Source organism: Catharus ustulatus, chromosome 3 (assembly GCF_009819885.2).
Source record: "Catharus ustulatus isolate bCatUst1 chromosome 3, bCatUst1.pri.v2, whole genome shotgun sequence".
Lineage (NCBI taxonomy): Eukaryota > Metazoa > Chordata > Aves > Passeriformes > Turdidae > Catharus > Catharus ustulatus.
The window spans coordinates 58891615-58911074 of record NC_046223.1 but is presented as its reverse complement, the minus strand read 5'-3'; the positions used below and the strand labels follow the sequence as shown (position 1 = coordinate 58911074).

The following is a 19460-nucleotide window of genomic DNA, read 5'->3' as shown; positions in this document are numbered from 1 at the left end:
TTATAGAACAAAAACAATATAGCTTTACTAAATGTGAGATATGGAATGAGGTTTTATAGGAAACCAAGGATTTTGTTAGTGCTCAGAGGTACAAGGAGCACTGAACATGTATGAAGAATTCAGGCTTTATTTAAGCCATTTTTTCTGTTTTGAGTATTTTTAATTTATTCCTTTTAATGTTGTGTAAAGAAGATAATCCAACAGCCTGGCACGAGGCAGGTGTAGTCTCTACCTACAATCTCTTGGAATTTGCTTTTTACGGGTCTGTGTTTCGCGGTGGACTTGCTCCCTTCGCGTTTTGGCAATTTGGCAACTCATTTACAGAAGCTGTCTCAGAACTGTGAATTGAATTTCAGAGCTGTGGTGGCGGAGAGGAGCCGGTGGGCAGCTTGGCGAGGCGGGGACGGGGCTGGCAGCCGGGCGGAGAGGCTGTGACCTGACACACGGGGGAGGGCAGGAGAGCCCAGCGCTTTTCCCTGCGTGAAAACAGTAGCGGATTTTTTTTCCTTTTCCTTTCATTTTTTTATCCCCCATTCTCTTTTCCTCCCTTCTTCTTCCCGGGGCTGTAATCCGACTGCTCTCTTTGGCTCCACTCCAGAGACAAATCCGAGTGGTTAATCTTTCTTGCCCCCCTTTCCCAGCCCCGGGGGCTGGGGGGCGGCGGAGTAGGGAGGGGAAGGAGAACAGAGCAAGCACCAGCCCAGAGCCGGGCTGGGCCTCCCCGGGGAGGGGCTGAGGCAGCGGCCGGGCTGCGGGAGCTGCATGGAGGAGGGGAGTTTCACAGACTCCTCTGCCCGGCCGGGAGGAGGAGGAGGAAGTTTGGAGATTAAGCCGCTGCCCGGAGCTGGAGCGCACGGAGTGAGCCGGGGCGCGGCAGCTGCGAGGGGAGCACCCGGCCGGCGCCGCTGAATGAGCGGGGTAACCTCCCGCACCCCGGCCAGCACCCCTGCGCCTGGATTTGCAGCGGGAGGAGGAGCGCTGGGCGAGGGCAGCAGACGGCGAGACGCTGCCGGTGAGCGCTGCCGGGGGCTTTGTTCGGTGGGGCGCGCCGGGGAGGTGGCGGCGGCTCCCGGACCGGCTCGGCTCGGCTCGGTGCGGGGCGGGCAGGAAGGGTCCCGGTGTTCCGCAGTTCCCGTAGCCGTGCCGGGGGCTCCGTAGGGAGCCTGCGCTCGGTGAGCGCAGCCTTTGTGCGCGCCCGCTGCGGGCTCCGGGCACCGCTGCGGGCTCCGGACCGCGTCCCGGGCACCGCTCCCGGCTCCGCTTTGGGCTCCGCGCTCCGGACCGCGCCCCGGGCTCCGCACCGCGCCGGGCTCGCACCGCCGCCGCCGCAGCTCTTTGTGCTCCGCCGGAGCCCCGCGGAGCCTGCCCAGCTGCACCGGCTCAGCCCGAGCCTGGCGGTTTCCTCGAGTTTCTTCGGCGAGGGAGGAGGTACTTCTTGTAAAATATGATGAAATTCCCTATGGCCTCAGGTTTTGTAGGGATGCTTTAGCAAAGCCCCAAAACACATCCTCTGTTTTTTAAAAATGTTTTAAAGTTAGTGGGATTGTGATAAGTATGGCCTAAAGAGGTTCAAAAAGATGATTGATCTATTGTTAAGTAGCAAGAGCTTTGATTCTGTGGAGAGGCAGTAGGGCAGAGCTGCCCTATAGGACCTGGATGAATTTCCCCATATCCTGCATTCGTCTTTGCCTGCTTTGTGGGTCGTATGTCCCAGTCCTTCTTGCTGAAGGAGAAGCCCTTCAGAGCTCATCCTTCAGTGACCACTGACAGATCTGAGGCACTCGTTTCCTTCTTTCTTCACAAGCCACACTGCTCCAAGTACGAGGAAAAAGGACCTGAAAGAAACTTAGACGAACGTTCAGCTGCTTTCCAATACGGTCTCTCTTTGGCTGGCTTTTTTCCTCCTTTAATTATTAATTGGCAGACACAGAAAGAGCTGTGGCCTTGCTTCTATTCTTTTAATGTTTGCTGGTACTTCAGCAGTTTAATAACTCTGCCTAGAGAACCTGATGACTTATAGGTGTTTTGAAAGCTGTGTAATAAGAGCCTACTAATAGTCATCTTTTGCTACTGTTTCATTCTTAGAGGGAGCAGTCTTTGCTGCTAGAGAGTTGCGGTTCAAATTTCCAGAAGCGTTTGTTGCCCGTGCCTCTAGCTAAATTTATAAAGGAATCCTGTTAGCTTGTGTGAAGCTAAATCTGGCTGTAGCAACTCCTGGCTGTACAATTCACTATAGTTGGCAAGGCACAATATATAGCTTCCTTGAGATTTATTTTTAGGGTTTTTTTTTTCCCATGGTGTGTATGGGGCACGTAGTTGTCATGATTTTGGGAACTCTTCACCAATGTGTATGTGGGTACTTTGGGATGAAAACATAAGAGTTATGTTAAGGTTAGGAAATGTATTAATAGAGTGCTTGTCTTGAAAATATGAGAAGGCAGTATGAGATTGGCCTCTTAATGAATATTGGTATTGTTCTCGGGTCTACACAGATGCTTAGCTATTAAACTTGGACTCTACTTCTGCTCTGTGTTCTCAGTTGGCAAACTAGAAATGGTGCAAAACACTCTGATAAAAGGTTCAGTTTTAAATGTGTTCATTTATGGGAATGCTGGCTGTTTCTCACAAACCTAGAGAGCCTTTAGCAAACAACGTCGACCTGTGGCCACACAACTTAGTGCATCTCTACAAAGGCAAGCTGTGATTCTAACACTAGGTGTTAAGGTGTGATTTTTCTTGTTGTTTTACTTTTGATTTTCCAAAAAAAGAGAAGGGGAAATAAACCAATTGTGTAGCCAAATCAGTTTTTAATTTATAGTCTTACTTGATAACATCTTGCAAAAATGGCACTGACTTGATTTTTAAGTGGAAATCTTCAAGTAGTGAGTCTAGTTTACTGGCAGCTCTCATCATTTCAGGACATCTGCTAATGTGTTCTTCTTCCTTGGGCAGGATGTGAGACTACAAATTAACTGTCTAGAGGCATACTTTGAGACTAAAGTGTTTGATTGTGAGGCCATGGAAAAAGGTATAAAAGATTAAGGTATAAAGGGAGCTAACTGTACACTTGGTACCTTCCTGTGTGGGAGTGGGGTGTTTTTGTCTAGGTAGGTTTTTTTTAAATGGCGTTGTGTTTTGGGTTTCTTTGTAGTTTTGTTTGGTTATTTTATTTCAAACCTTTGCTGTGACCTAGAAAGTTAAAGCTAGAAGGGAAGTGAAGATCTCTGCTTGCTTTTCTAATAAGTGGCAAGTAGTGTGTTTGTGTACTTTTTGCTACTGTTGTTGTGTAGGTTGGTATGTTGGAACCTTTCACTGACACAGTCTTTCATGTGGCACCGGTGATAGTATTTTTGTGAAGTCATTTGGAGCAGCACGCGTGTTTGAAAAACTCCTTGTGTGCATTTGTTCGGATTGGGTTGTTGTATACTTGTTGTCCTCTGCCTTTCATACACTTGTGATTTCTTGGCTCCTGTTCAGGAAAGGCTTTTAAAAGCCCTGCTAACCAGATAGGGCTGTAGCAACTGACAAAAGCATTTACTTGAAGTAGTGCTTTATTGTCTTTGAATGCAAATTCAGCAGTGCAAAGCTGGTCAGTCTCTCCAACCATAGAACACTAACAGAAATGCAAATTGGCATTGGCTTCTTATGTCTTAAAATTGTCATTTTGTCTTGCTTTGTGGTAGCATCACCAATGCAACTTTTAGGCTGGGGTGAGTACTTCTGAGATCAACCCAAAAATGGGGAAATCAAGAACACAATTACAAAATCTACTGTTAGTAATTTTGAAGAGTAGATCCACAGATTAACCTGAGATAATGCTATTGAAAAAAAGTTTCTGTACAGAGGTGTAATCTCTAAAATTGTCACTAAAAAAGACCAATCCTAAACTAGAGCTGTTCTTAGGGAAGGATACTACAGAATGGATGGAGCTTTCTTAATTTTTTTTAAGAAGTCCAAAATAACAATATTTTAACAGATACTTAGTGCAGTTGTTAAAAGATGCCAAAGACCCATTCAACTGTTGATTTTTATTTATTAATTAATTTTCTTCATGCTTGGTTGCCTTTCCATCAATTGCTGGGCACCCTAAGTTTCTACCAGCCAAACCAGAACTGCAGCTCTTGGTTGTGGGGGCATGGGGTTATGAAGAAGAGGGACCACATTTCCAGGTGGCAGCATGACCCTGTCATGTACCCCAACTCCATTAGGTCAGATGTGCTGGATCAGGAAATAATGGGAACATTCAAGCTGATGAAGAGAGTCATTTGCAGGCTCCATTTAGAAGTTTCTCAGATTAGACTTGTATAAAGCTGTGAAGGTTATAAATTAGAACAAAGGAATTAATCTGATGTGCATTCTCTTTTGCATTCAGCTGTGTTGAGAAGGAGGGTTACTGTGTTAAAGAAGTATGTTTTATTGACATGTTAAATTAGTTATGGATTTAAGTTACTTTGCCATAAATTTCTTAATTGCCAAATATAGTACACAGATATTTAGCTAGAATATACAACAGAAGATAGAATAATAAAATATGAAAAAATGCAAGTTAATAATGTAATGTCTACTGAAGACATTTGGAGAAATGGCAATCCTCTTATGACAAGCTGGAATTTTTTTCTGGTGGGGACAATGAGGATGTCTTACCACTGCTTACTCTAAATGACATTCTGCTTTTGTAGAGTTAAGAGGGGAAGGTGGGGGGGAAAGAATTTTTGCAACCTTCAGCAAAGTCTGCAGTGGCCAAAAGGCTTGCAGAACTGTTTCTGAATGGTTAATTCTGAGAACCTGCATTACTGTCACTGCACATAAAAAGTTTTAGCTAGTAGGACTGTCAATGAGAAAGAAAGTGGAAGAAAGTGTTATTCTTGTAAACTAAGAATGCAAAGGATGTGGAGCCTAGATTTCCCCTGCGCTTTAGAAAAACCTCACACACCACAGTGAGTGGTGGAACCACAAAACTGGCCTGGGAACAGGAGTAAAGGGAATGAAGAGTAAAGTCAATCTTACTGCAGTGGCAACACTTAAAATTGTAAGTGAAGGAGTCTTTTATATATGTGGCTAATAATACAAGAGATGAATGTGAACAGATTGAATAATAACTAAGAGTATCAGTAGAGCCTGTTGGTATTCATTAATTTTCAAGAAAAGCAAGAAAAATGTGTGGCAAACTATTTCTTGGTGTTTAAACTTTCCCAAATGACTTTAAGGATATAAACTTTTTTTTTAAGTTATGGTTGCTGTATCAAATAGTTTCATCTAGTCTGATTCATCAAAAGCTGAGTTTATATGAACTTGGCGTAAAATAGATTTAATGAACTTGATTACAAAAGCAGGAACATAAAGTGGCCTAGACAGGGGAAGAAAATAGAGGGGAAAATTACATTTTAAGGAGGCCTGAAAGAAGCAGCTGTCCAAGCAAAGTTACAAGCTCTTAAATCCACTGTCATCTGTTGACTGAGATGCCTTCTGAAGAACCTGCATGTGGGAGTGGTCACTACCTGTGTCTTCACTTGTCACAATGCAGAGCATTGCTGTGAAAGTACCAAGCAAGGTGCCAATTTGAAAATTTATCTGTAAGAGTCACTTCATGCATTTGACTTGATTCTTTTCTTCCTTCCTTCCTCAACATGCACTCCACTAGTTCTGCTTCCTAATGTTCTGTGGGGCCATGATAGTTATAGTAGTGGAGGCTGCACATGTTGTTTTTTTATAATTGTAATGAACAGGCATAAATTGGGCTGGCAGCAATTTCCCGTGTAAACTTTAGACTGAAGCAGTGCTAATTAACTGTGAATCCTCTAAGTCTTGCTTGCCTGCTCTGAGTTTCAGACTGCAAGTGGTGCCAAGCCTCTTCCTGTAAGCATGCATTCTGTAGAAATTTGCATGAGCCCTGCCCAGATCTTTTAAAACCTGACTTAATGAATGTAAACATTTGAATATTTGAGCCTTCATATCCATTCAGCAGTTTCAGGATCACACTCCAAGCATTAGTATCATTAGGCTACTGTTTTCTGCTGATAAGATGTGTGCTTCCTTTCACTATAAGAGATAAAAAGTGTGTCATGGGTACAGTGATTGAATCACCTGCTCATTTGCTTGCTCACAGCCATTGGAGATAAAACCTTGGTGCCTTGGGAAGGAGGTGGCTGTTTGGGTTGTCATGAGGAGCAGTGTCGGGGACAGCGTAACAGCCAGTTTCTTTTCATGGTCATGGCTGACGTCTTCCAGCATTGTCATCTGGGTGTGGGCTTCAAGGCTAGCTGCTGCCTTTTCATTGGCCCACATAAGGAGTCTCTATCTCCTAGATTTAGTGCACAGGCTCTAGTGCTAGTACTTTCTCCCATGCTTCCCCTTGTGTTACGCAGAGATCTGTAAACACAGGCAGGTTTTCCTCCCTAACCCCCTGTAAATTCTGCTTTGTTGAAGTATTTACCAATGTTCACCCTCATGTATATCCCCTGAGATTAGACATACTGCCAGCTGCAGCTTCACTGTGATTTGTAAATACCAGAATCAATGTGCTTTTTGAGAGTTTGCTTTTGGTTTTTGTTTCTTTTTCTGTATTTGCATTGCCTACCCCAGTGAGTCCAGATCCATAGCTGAGTTCCCAAGACATTTTAGAAAGGAAGCAGCAGAACAACTTGCTTTGTGCTGCTGTCACTGATCTATGGTACTTCAGTATAAAATAACATGGTGCTTTGTGTGCTTGATGTCTGATATGGGGGAAAAATGATGGTTTCTTCTTTGTAAATAATTTTGAAAATAGATGAGATGAACTACTTGTTTGTACATCAGTAATCTTTATTTCTTCAGCACACACAGAGCTTTCCACTTATTGTTTTAAACTGAAACCCCAAGTTAATAGCAGAAACCTGGGTTTGGCTTACAAGCAGTACTGGTGCTGCCAAGATGAGCGTGCTTCATACCTGAGTGCTTATGAAGCTTTCTCACTGTTTACGTTCCAATTCCTTCTCACTTTCCTGATAACATTCCTTGTGAGGTTGCTCAGAGAGGTGTCACACCTTAGTGTCTGAGCGATGTCATAACAGACTTCACTTGCTTGTAGAAACACTAATTTTTCTGAAGAATCAGCAGTCAGCCTATTTGAATGATAGACAAAGATGTATTTAACAACAAATCATTACTGAATTTGGAGAGATAGTTTACCTTCCCTCATACTCTACCAGCATGTGGTTTGTAACATATTCTTTCTGTCAATCTTTTCTGTTGGTCTCATGTTGGAAGAATCAGAAGTCATCAACCTGATTTGCTTTATCTTGGTCATTCTGTGCTCCTCCTGCCCTGAGGAGGTTGCTGTCTGTGTCTTGCTGGCAGACAGGACCACTTAGCCCACTCCTCACTGGATATAGCCTCTGAGAATCCTTGTCTTATGAGGTTTGTTGTACTGTGAAGGCTCTTCTGCCTTATGGTAGGAGGAGATTGCCTCCAGCACCTCCTCCTCCTGAGCTTGAACTCATTTAATCTTCTGAGTTTTTTCCAGATTTTTGGGGCAAAGCTTCTTACTTACTTTCTAGCTGCAGTACCAAGCATCAGACAGAGTGCAGATGTTTTGGTAAACCACTCTAGAAACCACTGCAATCTGTTATTAAGTGAAAGTAAGTAATTTCTGCGGGAATTAATGACTATTTAATCTCCAAGGTTTCCTTCTGATATATAGGGCAATATCTTGCCATGCTTGTGCTCCTCCATTGCTTTAGATGACATGGTTCCTAAACTGGTATCAGAGATATCTGTGCTAGGAGTGTCAGTGCCAGGCAAATTTCTCAGGGGAAAAGAACAAGTTTTCTGCAGACCTTCCCTTCAGAAATTGTTTTCCATTTTCTTCGAGCCTGCCAGCAAGGAAATGCAGACCAGAGCATTGAGAAAATCCCACTTTTCTCTTGGTGTGAAGGACAGGGTGGTTTGTTAAGGCACAAGCCGTGCTGGGCAGATTTTAGAGCTGATTTCCTGCGTGCTGACTCATCCTGGTGATCTCAGTTACTGCAGTTTGCGTTCTACCACTTCACCTTCAGCAGTGTGGCCTCTTCCCAACACAGGTGTGCTTCCTCACTCATGGCTGTGCACTGTGCATGCTGACAGTGTCACTTCTGCTCTTCACCTTAGAGCTAGGCTGTCCTGCTGCTGCCACACGCACTGCAGATCCAAAGGGAACCACGTTGAAGAGGTTATTTCTACAACCCTGCAGCAGAGGATCCTGCTGATAAGCAACCTCTGTTCTCAAACACAGATTTGGCTCTTGCACTCCTCAGGCCCCTTCAAATCAGTTTGTTCATCCACAGCACAGAATAGGTGCTGACTCAGGCTACCATAAGGTCAAAGCAAGGAGAATAGGCGATTTTTTTTTCTGCCCTGTTTTGGTGAAGCATTGATGTGATCAGGACCTGTGATATGCACAGGTGGGGTATGGAGGAGAAAGATTTTCTGCCAGACGCCACTGCATGCTGTTTGGATACGATGGGAGCCATGTCTGCTTTTCAAGGAAGAATTCTGAAATAGCAAAACCATTATGATCTCATTTGCTCTCTTCAGAAGAAAAGCTGGTCATCAGCCTTTGTCACTGAAGATCTGTTGCTTGAGAGTCTCTTTCATCTCAAGGAGACGGTGCTGACGTACATAACTGACGGATGCACCTGCCCACCCTGGCTTTATGCATTATGCAGCTCTTGGATTTTCCACAGGGGTCTGGATGCTAGGGCCATCTGGATGCTTCTTCACTGCTGCTGTCTTGTAGCAATGAGGAGTCTGCCCACTAAATGTTAAGGGTTTTTTTCTCTTTTGCTCTTTAACTCAATGGCAGCATTGCACAAAGAGTTCTTTTAATATTTAATAGAGGATCAGTGATGACCATCTTCTAATGATAAGAGGAAAATATACTGGGTTGGTTCTTTTTATTTGTTAATTATAAATATTGAGTCATATCAGGGGGTGATTAGTTCTGGTATCTGGATCACAGTTACTTGTCTATGCCCATTCTTGCCTTTACTGGGGACAGTTTGAGGTCATACCAGGGATGGTCTGGCGGAGTTCTGACAAAGACTCACCCAGCTGTTGACCTTGTCATGCAACTCACCTTTGTGCTGTTACCTGCTGTGAATTGGTAGGGTGAAAGAAACTCCAGGAGTGTTGCATGAACTTAGCTTGACATGACGTTAGCTTAATATGTCTGGGAAAGCTCTCAGCTGATTGCATGTGGAATAAATCAGTTTGCTTGGGATGTGGCACATTTTCCGTCTGTTAATTAGTTATGTCATGCAATGAGAAGGTGCTACAGTATGTGGCCTTCCTGTAAAAGCAAGCCACATTCCTCAGCCAGAAAAGTTGGGCTTTGGGAACTGGCACCTAGCTCAGTAAAAGTCATGTCAAATAAATTTTCACTTCAGTCCTCCTCACTGGTGATTTAACTTGCACAGTGGTTTGCTGTCTAGCGCATATGAACATCTACAAAGAATTTTGTTCTAAGCTTTTCTTGAAGGGTCAATATGTGCAATTGTTTGGCAAGATTATTTGTTTTACAATGCTTTGGTATGTGTTGACACAATTTTATTATGTCCAATTCACAATATAATCCAAGTCATAAGGATGGAGTTGTATGGGTGTGAGGTGTGCTTGGGGACTAGGTAAGAGCCGGAATGTCAATGAATGGAATGAATGTCTTGATATCCTACTTGAAATTGAAGCAAATTCCCACCTGTAAGTTTGTGGAACACAATTCCATGTAGTTGGGTGGCTCTGACTTACTGTGGTCTTTTAGCCTAGCTGAAACAGGATAAGGAAATTCTTTAAAAGCAGAGATTTCAAATCTCAGACCCCATGATTTGAGGGAACCCATTAACTGGACTAAAGTGATGTTAGCTTTCACCACACTGAGAGAGTGTGTGAAACACAAGGGTTACGTGTCATCTGCACTTGTTAGGGAAACTGAGGTGAAGGCAATGATTCCTGAGGAATAAAGTAAAGCGCCCATCCTCTTACTGAAAATTATTTTGTTTGCCTCCCATATAGAGTATACCTGAAAGGAGAACCTTTATTTTACTGCGTTTTGAAAGGTAATTTTCAAGCTTCTGGGCTTTTAATTTAACATTATAGTGTGAGCTCCAAATTCCAAAGTGTTTTTCCCAGGAGAGCCAGACATTATGGTTCAAGTCAGTTAAAATATCTGAATTCAAGTTTCTTTGGTGCTTTTGTTTCTTAAACTGCTCCTTGCTTGATGCTTTAACCATATATATTTTCTAAAAGTGATTAAGAAGTAAAGCTTTTTGTTAATAGCTGTAACATATTTCTAGACTAACTAAGACTTTTTAAAATAATGCAAACTTTTAAAAGATGAAATAGAAATTACAGGACAAATGACAGTATATTTGTTAATCACTTTCTTTAAAGAAACATGCATCTTTTATTCATGATAGCTTTTCTAGTACAAAAGTGTTCAATTTTCTTATACTGATGGTTGAGAAATAAACCCATGAATTATTTTAAAAATTCACAGGATTAAAAATTAATTTTCCTTACCGATTGTCCTGTTATATAGTATGAGAATAGAAAAATCTATAGAAAACCTTATTGTAAAAGTTAAAGAAGGATGATAGAACATTCTGTAGCATCTAAGAGCTTGTACTTCAGTCAGTTTGGATGACTGTAAGACTCTGTCTTAGATCATCAGTTAAAATGTTTTAAAAGGCCATTGTATCTACTGGGGGTTAGAGAATATCTCAGCTTTGGGCAAATGATTTTACCCTAAAACTAAGAAACTGTTATTGATGCAACTACTGCCAAACAAGACAGTCCCAGTAAAAAGTTTGGGCTTCTTTGGGGTTATCTAGGTTCCCGATTTTCATTTATTTATATATAATGTATGTTTTATATATATATCTATCTATACATACATACAAATGTGTGTATATTTAAATAGTTGTGTTGTATTGCCAGTCTGTTTTTTCTAGTGTTCTTAAAGAAACTGGGTTCTCAAGCAGGTGAAATTGAGTCCTTTGACTGGAGGATTTGAGGCTAGGGAAACTTCCATGATAAGTAGAAAGTAGGATGGTAATTATAGGTCACTTTGCATTTCTGTTTTGCTTAATTTACAATCTGAAGTACAGTCAGGTGGTTGGGCATTTGAATGTAACAGCTGTTACAGTCTGATCACAGGAACTTGGTGAGATTACTCATGTATTTCCTTCTTCAAATTCCTAGAAATGTTAGTGGAGACTACTGTCTTCAGTTGTTAAAAGGAAAACCTAAGTTAAGTAAATAAAATTGTTGCTCTAGTCACTCAGTGACGCCAAAAGAAAAAAATTACACTCTTTTGGTCTGTGAAATTGTTTGTAGTGTTAATTTATTGCTGCAAAGATAGCATAGAGAAGGCAAATATATTTATATTTTATTAAAAGAAAATTTCAGATGGAGTAGTTTTTTGTATTTAAAAAATGTCTGTAGATGAATGTTATGCCCCATTAGCAAGATTGAATTGATAACATTACTGTTGAAATTGAAAATAGATCAATATTTTTAAAATGGATTTTTGAAATACAAAATGTTGCCTGTTTATGATTTGGTTCACCTAGACCAAATTAAGTTGGACACTTAGCAGGGACTCTCATTTTTTTCCGGCATAAGAACAAGTGCTGGGCAGAGCTTCCTGGTCTCAAAATCTGGGGATGGTAAGAGGCCTCTGTAGTGTTCCCAGCCAGCTGAATGCCTGAGGTATTTTGCCATACAGGAAATCAATTGCAGCTGAATGCGCACTGTTTCCACTTCAAGTATATAAACAGGCCTTATGATGATATAAAAAAAGAAGAAAGTTATTAAAGTTTCTTGAAAGTTCAGAACAGGAACATTTGATGTTGAGTTTCTGTGGATTCTTCACTGTCACCTTTGGCTCAGTTCATGGCACAGAAATAGCACAGAAGGAGAGATGAATTAATGTTGGATACTCTGGAAAAGGGAAATGTAAAGCAATGTCTTAAAGAAATGAAAATAATAAAAAAAGGTATCCTTGTTCAGTTCCAGTTGATATTCTGCTGAGGCTGGGAGGGGTTACAAGTTTAGCAGAGGGAATGTGTTCTTTCCCTTGTTAAATCAAAAATCCTCCATTTTTAGGCTTCAAGGCAGGCTAATAAATTTTGCAAGAAAAAACTGCACCACAATTCTACCTAAATAGCTGGTTTTTGTGAAGTGGTAGGAGAAACATTATTTTTGTTCACGTATTTATCACGCTTTGTTGACCTTTTGAAAATACCTAGCTTTGATGGAGGTACCAGGCAGTTCACAGTAACCCATGTCTCTGATGTACTTTATAGGCCACTGCTGTTGTTTACCAGGGAAGTGAGGGCTTGTTTGGATAGAGGTTTCCAGGCATTAAAGAAAATTATGTTGAAAATCAGCTCTAACAATTTCCAGAAGGAGTGTGGCCTGAAGCCCTTGGGGTTTAGAGCTTGGGAACCCAGCAGTACTTCCTTGCTTCAGCACAGGCATACAGCACAACCATAGGCAAGCTGTCTGATCTAGATTTTTAAGGATGTGTAGGTAGGCAGAGGTGGTAAAGACTCTTAATGGGATTTTCAGAATCACATTAGTGTCTAATTCCTATTCAAAATCTGACTCCTTAGCTTGTCTGAACTGGATTCAGCCCGTGCTATGTTTTATTCAGCTACTCTTGAGGACAGAACGGGAGGTGTATGTACGGCGAGCGTGACTTAGGGGGAATAAACCGAGGTGTGCCGTGACCCCTGCTGAGCTGTGCAGCTGAGCTCCCTTTTATCCTTTCTCTAATTCCATAATTTCCACCCTCCTTTCTGCAGAATGCCAGAGATTCGACAGAGGAGAGGACAAGTGACTCCATTTTGTCCAACTTGACAGTGATATACTTGGTGAGTGCTCTACCAGGTAAATTTTTTTCCTATTATTTTAACTTTTGTTTTTTTACTTTATTTTAATTGTGAGATGAGGTTTGGTGTGCCTCTGACTGAGAGGATTACCATTGGTGTAAGGCGAATGTGCCTCAGGTTAACCATGAGGCTGCTTAGTAATGCAAATCCACAGTAGGTCACTGTGTGGGTTAGCCAAGAGAGGGTGCTCCTCATGTGCACACTAGTGGGGTTTTATGCCAATTAAATCAAATTTTGAGGGGGCACCTATGCAGTTAGGGTGGGTTAACTGTTCAGTTTTAGCCCTGTTTCTGAAACAGAGGTTTTGCTAAAGATCTGTAACTGAAATTTTGTTCAGTTGCTTGATTCTCTCCTTTAGGAAGAAAAAGTGCCACTTTCATGGAGATACAATGGTCTCTCTATGGGAATGGGAAGATCCAGGACAACTTTGTTCTCCTGAGATTTCCTGTGTTAGTCTATGTAATTTTAGTTTATTTTTTAGTGATTTAATTTTATTCATATGATCTCACTGCCTGGAAGTCTTGAAGCATCTCGGGGACTTGAGAACGTAGGAAAAGCAGGTTTACATGCCATAGAAATGTAACCTCATTGCAATAACTGATTTCACTCATTTGATTATCTGAAACAAATTGACATTCCAGAAAACTTCACAGTAGGGCTGGAAGGAGACTATAGAAAATAATGAATAAGAGAGCTGTAGGCAAGATCCCTTTCTCCTCCTCTCCAACAAGAGAGATTCCTGATGCCAACCTAGAGGAATCTTTTCTTCTCTCTGAAAAAAGCAGATGTTTAGTGGCTAACAACTCAGACCCTGCTATTTGAAAAAACTTGATGCCTAAAGGTAATCTACTTCACTCCTTTCAGTGCTAATAAAAACCACTGTAGTGTAGATAAGTTTATAATCTAAAAAAAAAAAAAAAAAAGGTGCATTATGTTAGTTGCCACTCTGGCTTCTGTGACCTGCAGAGGGAATACTAAAATGCTATATTGGACTACTGATTAATAATATTTATTATTTTATTCTACTGGCAGTTGGGCTTGTAATATAATTTTGTAGTATGCATTTATGATCCAATTGTATTCAAATGTTTATGAAATTTTAGGAGAGTGGCAATTTTATTTTGACTCCAATGCTTTGAGATTGCATGACTGTAATAGACACTTGCAGGACTGTGTAGCATTAGATTGATGCTTACATCTGACAAACATTAGTGAGATCTTACTTTCCTTTAGATCCAAGGGAGAACAGTCTCTATAAGTAGAAAAACGTTTTGTGGAGGCTACAAGAGTAAAGACCATAAATTCCTCTTCAGTGTTTTCCAAAAATAGCAAGATTTGAATAAGATTGCATGTTTTAACATGCATTAGAGAAAAATAATTGCATGACCTAAATTCAGGACACTAGTTCTCTGTGTTATTTGCTCATAGTTAATTACTAGCATATTTTTTCATCCACAAGTGTGGAGGGGCTGTACATTCCCAGCTTCCACAGAGGAAATAATTTTATTTATTTAGCTTTAAGTTTGTGCATATCCAAATGCACACCAAATATTTGCCTAGTGACCTTAAAGTGAATTATTTGCACAAACTCTCCCCTTTCCCTGTTCTCCATTTCATTTCAAGTGTGCTGCTTTGCCTTGATTTTGAGTTGCAGTGGTTTTAGTGTGTTTTCATGATGAACAGAAAAGCTTACTATAGCATCAGATTCAAATAACCTCTCTTCTGAAAGCAGAGATAACATGGATTGTGCCTGTGGCCTAAGATGCAGAGGATTTCCTAAGATTCTTTGGGATTCCTGGCAGACAAACATTCACTGTGAAGTGCTTCAAAAAATTGTTGTGTCAACAAAACTGGAGTGTGTGGGAATGTATCAGCTAAGGGGATAAGGCATTCAAGGACTAGATGAAGTGCATACAGTAAGGAATTAATTTCGTGGGAAAAAGGAAGAAACACAAAATATGAAGGCTGGTATTCCATAAAAAGAAGAGCTTGATGGTTTAGGCATTGAGGGATACAACTTTGATGGATGGATGTTGAATCTTACCAAATAACCATCCCTAATTTTGCCAAATTTGCTTTATATGTCAGGGATAAATCTGGAACTTCTAAGAAAAGGTTTTGGGGATGGTGAAGGAAATGTTTTACAAGATTTGTTTCTATTTTGCTGTTATCCATTTGACTTATATAATAATATTGTTTGTTTTTAATTGTTTTGATAAGTTGGTGCTTGGAATATCTTTAGAAGGATTAAAGTGGGCCTTAGCATCTATTAAATACTAACATGTTGTAGCAGAGAAGGAAACATTAGATCAATATACTTTACTCTGACAATTCTGTGCAAGTTTTAATATGCAGTATGTTTTTGCTGAAAGTCAATACATTAAAAAATTCCTCGAGCATCTGTGCATCACTGAATGCTTTGTTTAGGTCATGCCTTTAGTGGTGTGAGGGCTTGCAAATCTGTGTGGGGGTGGAGAGGAATGATTCTATGCCCACGTATGAGCTTTTCTGTAAGTCGGGTCTATTTTTGGTACGCATTGAAGCAGAGGTACAGGGCAAAAATAAGGGTTCAGTCTCAATGTGAAGGCCTGTAAAAGCTTTCCTATTGTGGGAAGTGCCTACCAAGCTCTTAGAGCAGTTGCATTAGTGTCCATGGGAATATTCGGGGTTTAATTTAGCATGCTAGATTAGGGCCTAATACCTTAATTAAGGCTAACATTTTTAATAAGTTTCCTGCAAACCCTTTGTGGCTGACTACAGTTGTGGAACAGACATAATATAAAGCCCATCTCTAGGGTTTTCTGTTCTTGGCAGTTTTATGAAAGCTGTCATTCTATTTCAGAGCAATGAAGCTGACCAGCAAATGTAATCTTTAACGGAAGGATCTGCAGATCTGACTAGAATATATTAATATTCTTAAAAATATTAATCCAAATAATTTATGCCAGTGATGTTTTGAAATTCTATATACCTAGTACATTCAAACTAATGTTTTTATTAAAATTGTGATAACTGTTTCAGAAAAGGCTTTGTTAATTGATAAAACAGCTTTTCCAGATAGAGGCTACTTAATTCTCTTGTCAATTCCCATGTTTGGGATTTTCTGCTGTGAAAAGGAGTAAATGAATTGTCTGAAAAAAACCAGAAATAATATAATTAGGATTTTGTATAATTTTTAGATGAAGTGATTTATTTTTTAAACATTTTTATATTAAAGTGTTGAACAAAAATTCTTATATATTTTTTTAAAAGTCCAAAGAAACAAGCTCACTCACGCCTGTCTGCTTTCCCGCCCACCACACTTGCTCAGAGTGGTCAGTCCTTTCCCGCTGCCATCTCCTATTGTTGCAGTCAAATGACCAAGGAGAAGTGTATACTTCCTTTTGTGTCCTGTAGATAGGGGTTCTTAATTGATGACTGCTGCTTTCTTTCTGGCAGAAAGGAAATGAATGGCCAGTAGTGATTATAGCACATCTGTTGTTTTCTGGTGAGCATCCTGTACAGCAGTGAAACTGTCTTGAAGACTACTACTATTTTTTTTTTTTTTTTTGGTGTGTGTGTCCTGTTCAGGACTAGTTAATAGCCAGGGTACAGGTGACAGTATTGTTCCTTTGTCACAGGTGTAGCCAAAGCAGAAAAACAAATTACACACTGGAAGAAACTATCTAAAAACTAACTTGTTTTTCAAACAAGTGTATTTTGCATATGCACACGCACTAACACACAACACACAATCTTATAAAGTCTGCAGGGATGTGCTATGTATTGGCTGCATGTGAGTCCTGTCTTCATAGTTAGTTGCACTGTAAATGTACTACTCCAAAATTAAACTGGAAATGGCTTCCTTTGAGGAGGAGGAGAAATAAGACAGCATTCATACCAAGGACCCAAAAGCTGAAACATTCACATAGCTTTCACTACTATTTCTACGATGCCATTTCTAAGTCTGTGATACCATTGTCCAGCTCCTGCTTGACCATCTACTGCTTGATGAGTTGCAGCAGAAGTGCTGAGGAACAAACTGAGCAGTTCTGTAGTGTGCTCCTGCTCTCCTGGAGAGGACATTGGGCATCAATGGAGCTCCTTACTTGGCTTTATACATGACAGGCAAAGGAGTTTTGGGGACAGATGAATGGTGAGCTATTGGTAAGTGTGTGGCCCGAGAGAAGAATGGGACTTGATGCTGGGGAAGACAAATGTCGGGAGAAATAATTGAGGGAGGCCAGTAAAGCAGCTGGGTGAAGTAGGTTATGGTAGCAGAATGTACCACAGCTTGTCCCTTCCATCACACCAACCATAATTTTTCCACTATTTTTTCTTTTTAACTCTTGTACTGTAAAGATGTGAAAGTGGTATGCACTCTATGCAAACCCTAAGTGTGTCTTGACCGTTTTGTTCTCTCTTGCCATGCAAAGTGCTTGAAAAACCATTAATTGAAAGAGCTCTATAATTCTCAATTCTTACCATTTATTTAGTTGTTCTTTGTTTTGTCCTTTCATCCTGTTTAATTGCACCATTTCTTGTAAGCAAGGTGCCAGTACTCTGATTTTGCACAGACCAAACACTTTTATTTGAACAGAACTTATCTTGGGCTTGGATGCAGCTGTTTAACTAAAATCAGTGGACTGGGTAGTGCTGCCCACTTCCTTGGGGGTTTTTGATGCGTATTGGGTAAAATGGTTTTTTTTTCAGCCCTTGTCACTTGCAATCCTGAGAGCTGCTCTGTCCCTGTCCTCTTGGAAGTGAACCCTTAACAAGGGGTCTGTTGAGATGTACAACTTTCTATCCATAGGATGCTGTTTAGCTGGAAGCTTACAGCCTTCCTTGAGCTAAACAGGTTTTTCAAATAACAGATGCACCTGGCCACTAGAGATGGGAAAAGTGAGCAAGAGCGCTCTGTGCTGTAGGTCCACACCAACATGGCTGAACACAAAATTTGTCATACCATAAGTGAATCATGCTGCAGTTAATGCTCCAGATTACCGTAATTTTACAATTACAAGCCGCACCGTTTTGACTAAAATTTTGCTCCCACACCAGAAATGCGGCTTACACTCAGGAGTGGCTAATATGTGAATAATTTTCTGACACTTCCAACCCCGGAAGTGCAAACCGAGGTGCCGAGTCGAGCAACCTGCCAGTAAAACCCAGCTTTACGCGATTGTTACAAATTGGTTACTCTATTGCGCCGCGGGTGGAGCCAGGTTCCATGTAGGCAGCGCGGGGCCAGGGGGGAAAAGGCGAGGGCTCCCTCCTTCAGGCAGCGCAGCCCGGGGGAGGTGGGGGGCTCCCTCCTGCTGGCCCCGCGGCTTGGGGGGAGGCAGGGGGGCTCCTGTACCCTCCTGCCACCGCTGCCGTGGGTGCCAGTGGGCTCCCTCCCCGCCTCCCACCACCGCCGCGGGTGCCGGTGGGCTCCGTACCCCCCTGCCACCGCAGCGCAGCGCCAGGCTGGGGTGAGCGAGCCCAGTGGTGGTGGCGACCAGACCCGAGTGGCCCCGCCAAGCGGCAGCGCCGAGCTGGGCCACCTGGCCCCGTCGGCAGCCCCGAGCCCTCACGACCCAAGCCGAGCCAGTAAACCCCGCCCTGCCGCGATTCTGTTACTATTTGACAACTTTGTTGCATGCGGGTCCTTGCTGCGAACAACAGAGTGGCTTATAATCGGGTGCGGCTTGTGTATGGACAAAGAACGAAATGTTTACCAACACCCAGAGATGCGGCTTATAGTCAGTGCGGCTTGTAATCTGGAAATTACTGTAACTTTCAGTCATTTCTTCATCGGAACAAAATTCTGAAGTTAAAGAGCAGATGACATAACCCCGAATTTAAATTTAAATTGGGTGGAGTTTCCTTCTTCTACCTGTGATAAAACTGAGCTTTCTTCCACAAAGACTTCGATAAGAGTAATTTAAGCAACTAAGTAATCCTTTTACTTTCTGAGTGAGATACAGACATCCTGAACATGCCTCTGAAAACTTTTAAACATTTAGCCTATCCCCATAGGATTTCAGGATTATCTTGCATCTCTTGGCAAGAATTATGGTGCAGCTAAATATTAGTCATGACAAAAGCCAAATAATACAGGAAAAACCCACAGAATCATTCAAGATTTATTTGTTCAAGTTTTTGTAAATTCCATTTTATGGATCGCTTAATATATTGAGTTTTATAAAGAATGCATTATTAAGAATCATAGTGTATTGTTAATTTGACCTTTTTACAATTCTAAGCACTACATTGATAGATAATTCTGCACCACTCGAATTACTTGGGAGAAACTCTTGAATATTTGTGTGACTTAATGTATTCAGATTACTCTATAGGAGTTTGCTAAGATGTTTTTATGATGGAATTTTGGCTTTAGGAACAGATGTGACTTCTTTTATCATGAGTTTAAGATGCAGTACTTGACATAGAGCATGACTATAAATTGTTTGAGAAAATTTTCAAAGGCAGCCCTTTGGGTACATATGCATTAATGACTATGTACACAAGCCAGAATCCTATTAAAAATTAAAAAATCTTCTTCCATTGAGGCAGATATTCATTACAGCTTGA

General features: G+C 41.3%; 1 protein-coding gene across 2 annotated transcripts in view; it reads left to right on the top strand.

Annotated features, from left to right (window-relative positions):
• The first annotated feature begins 929 nt into the window (after nt 1–929).
• Nucleotides 930–19460, top strand: part of PLEKHG1 (pleckstrin homology and RhoGEF domain containing G1) — a 126486-nt gene continuing 107955 nt past the window's right edge. The window contains exons 1-2 of one of the 2 annotated variants that reach the window (XM_033055379.2): nt 930–1012; nt 12819–12903. The gene's annotated coding sequence lies outside the window, so the exon portion shown is untranslated. The remainder of the gene's footprint in view (nt 1013–12818; nt 12904–19460) is intronic. The other variant, XM_033055375.2, reaches the window with a different exon arrangement.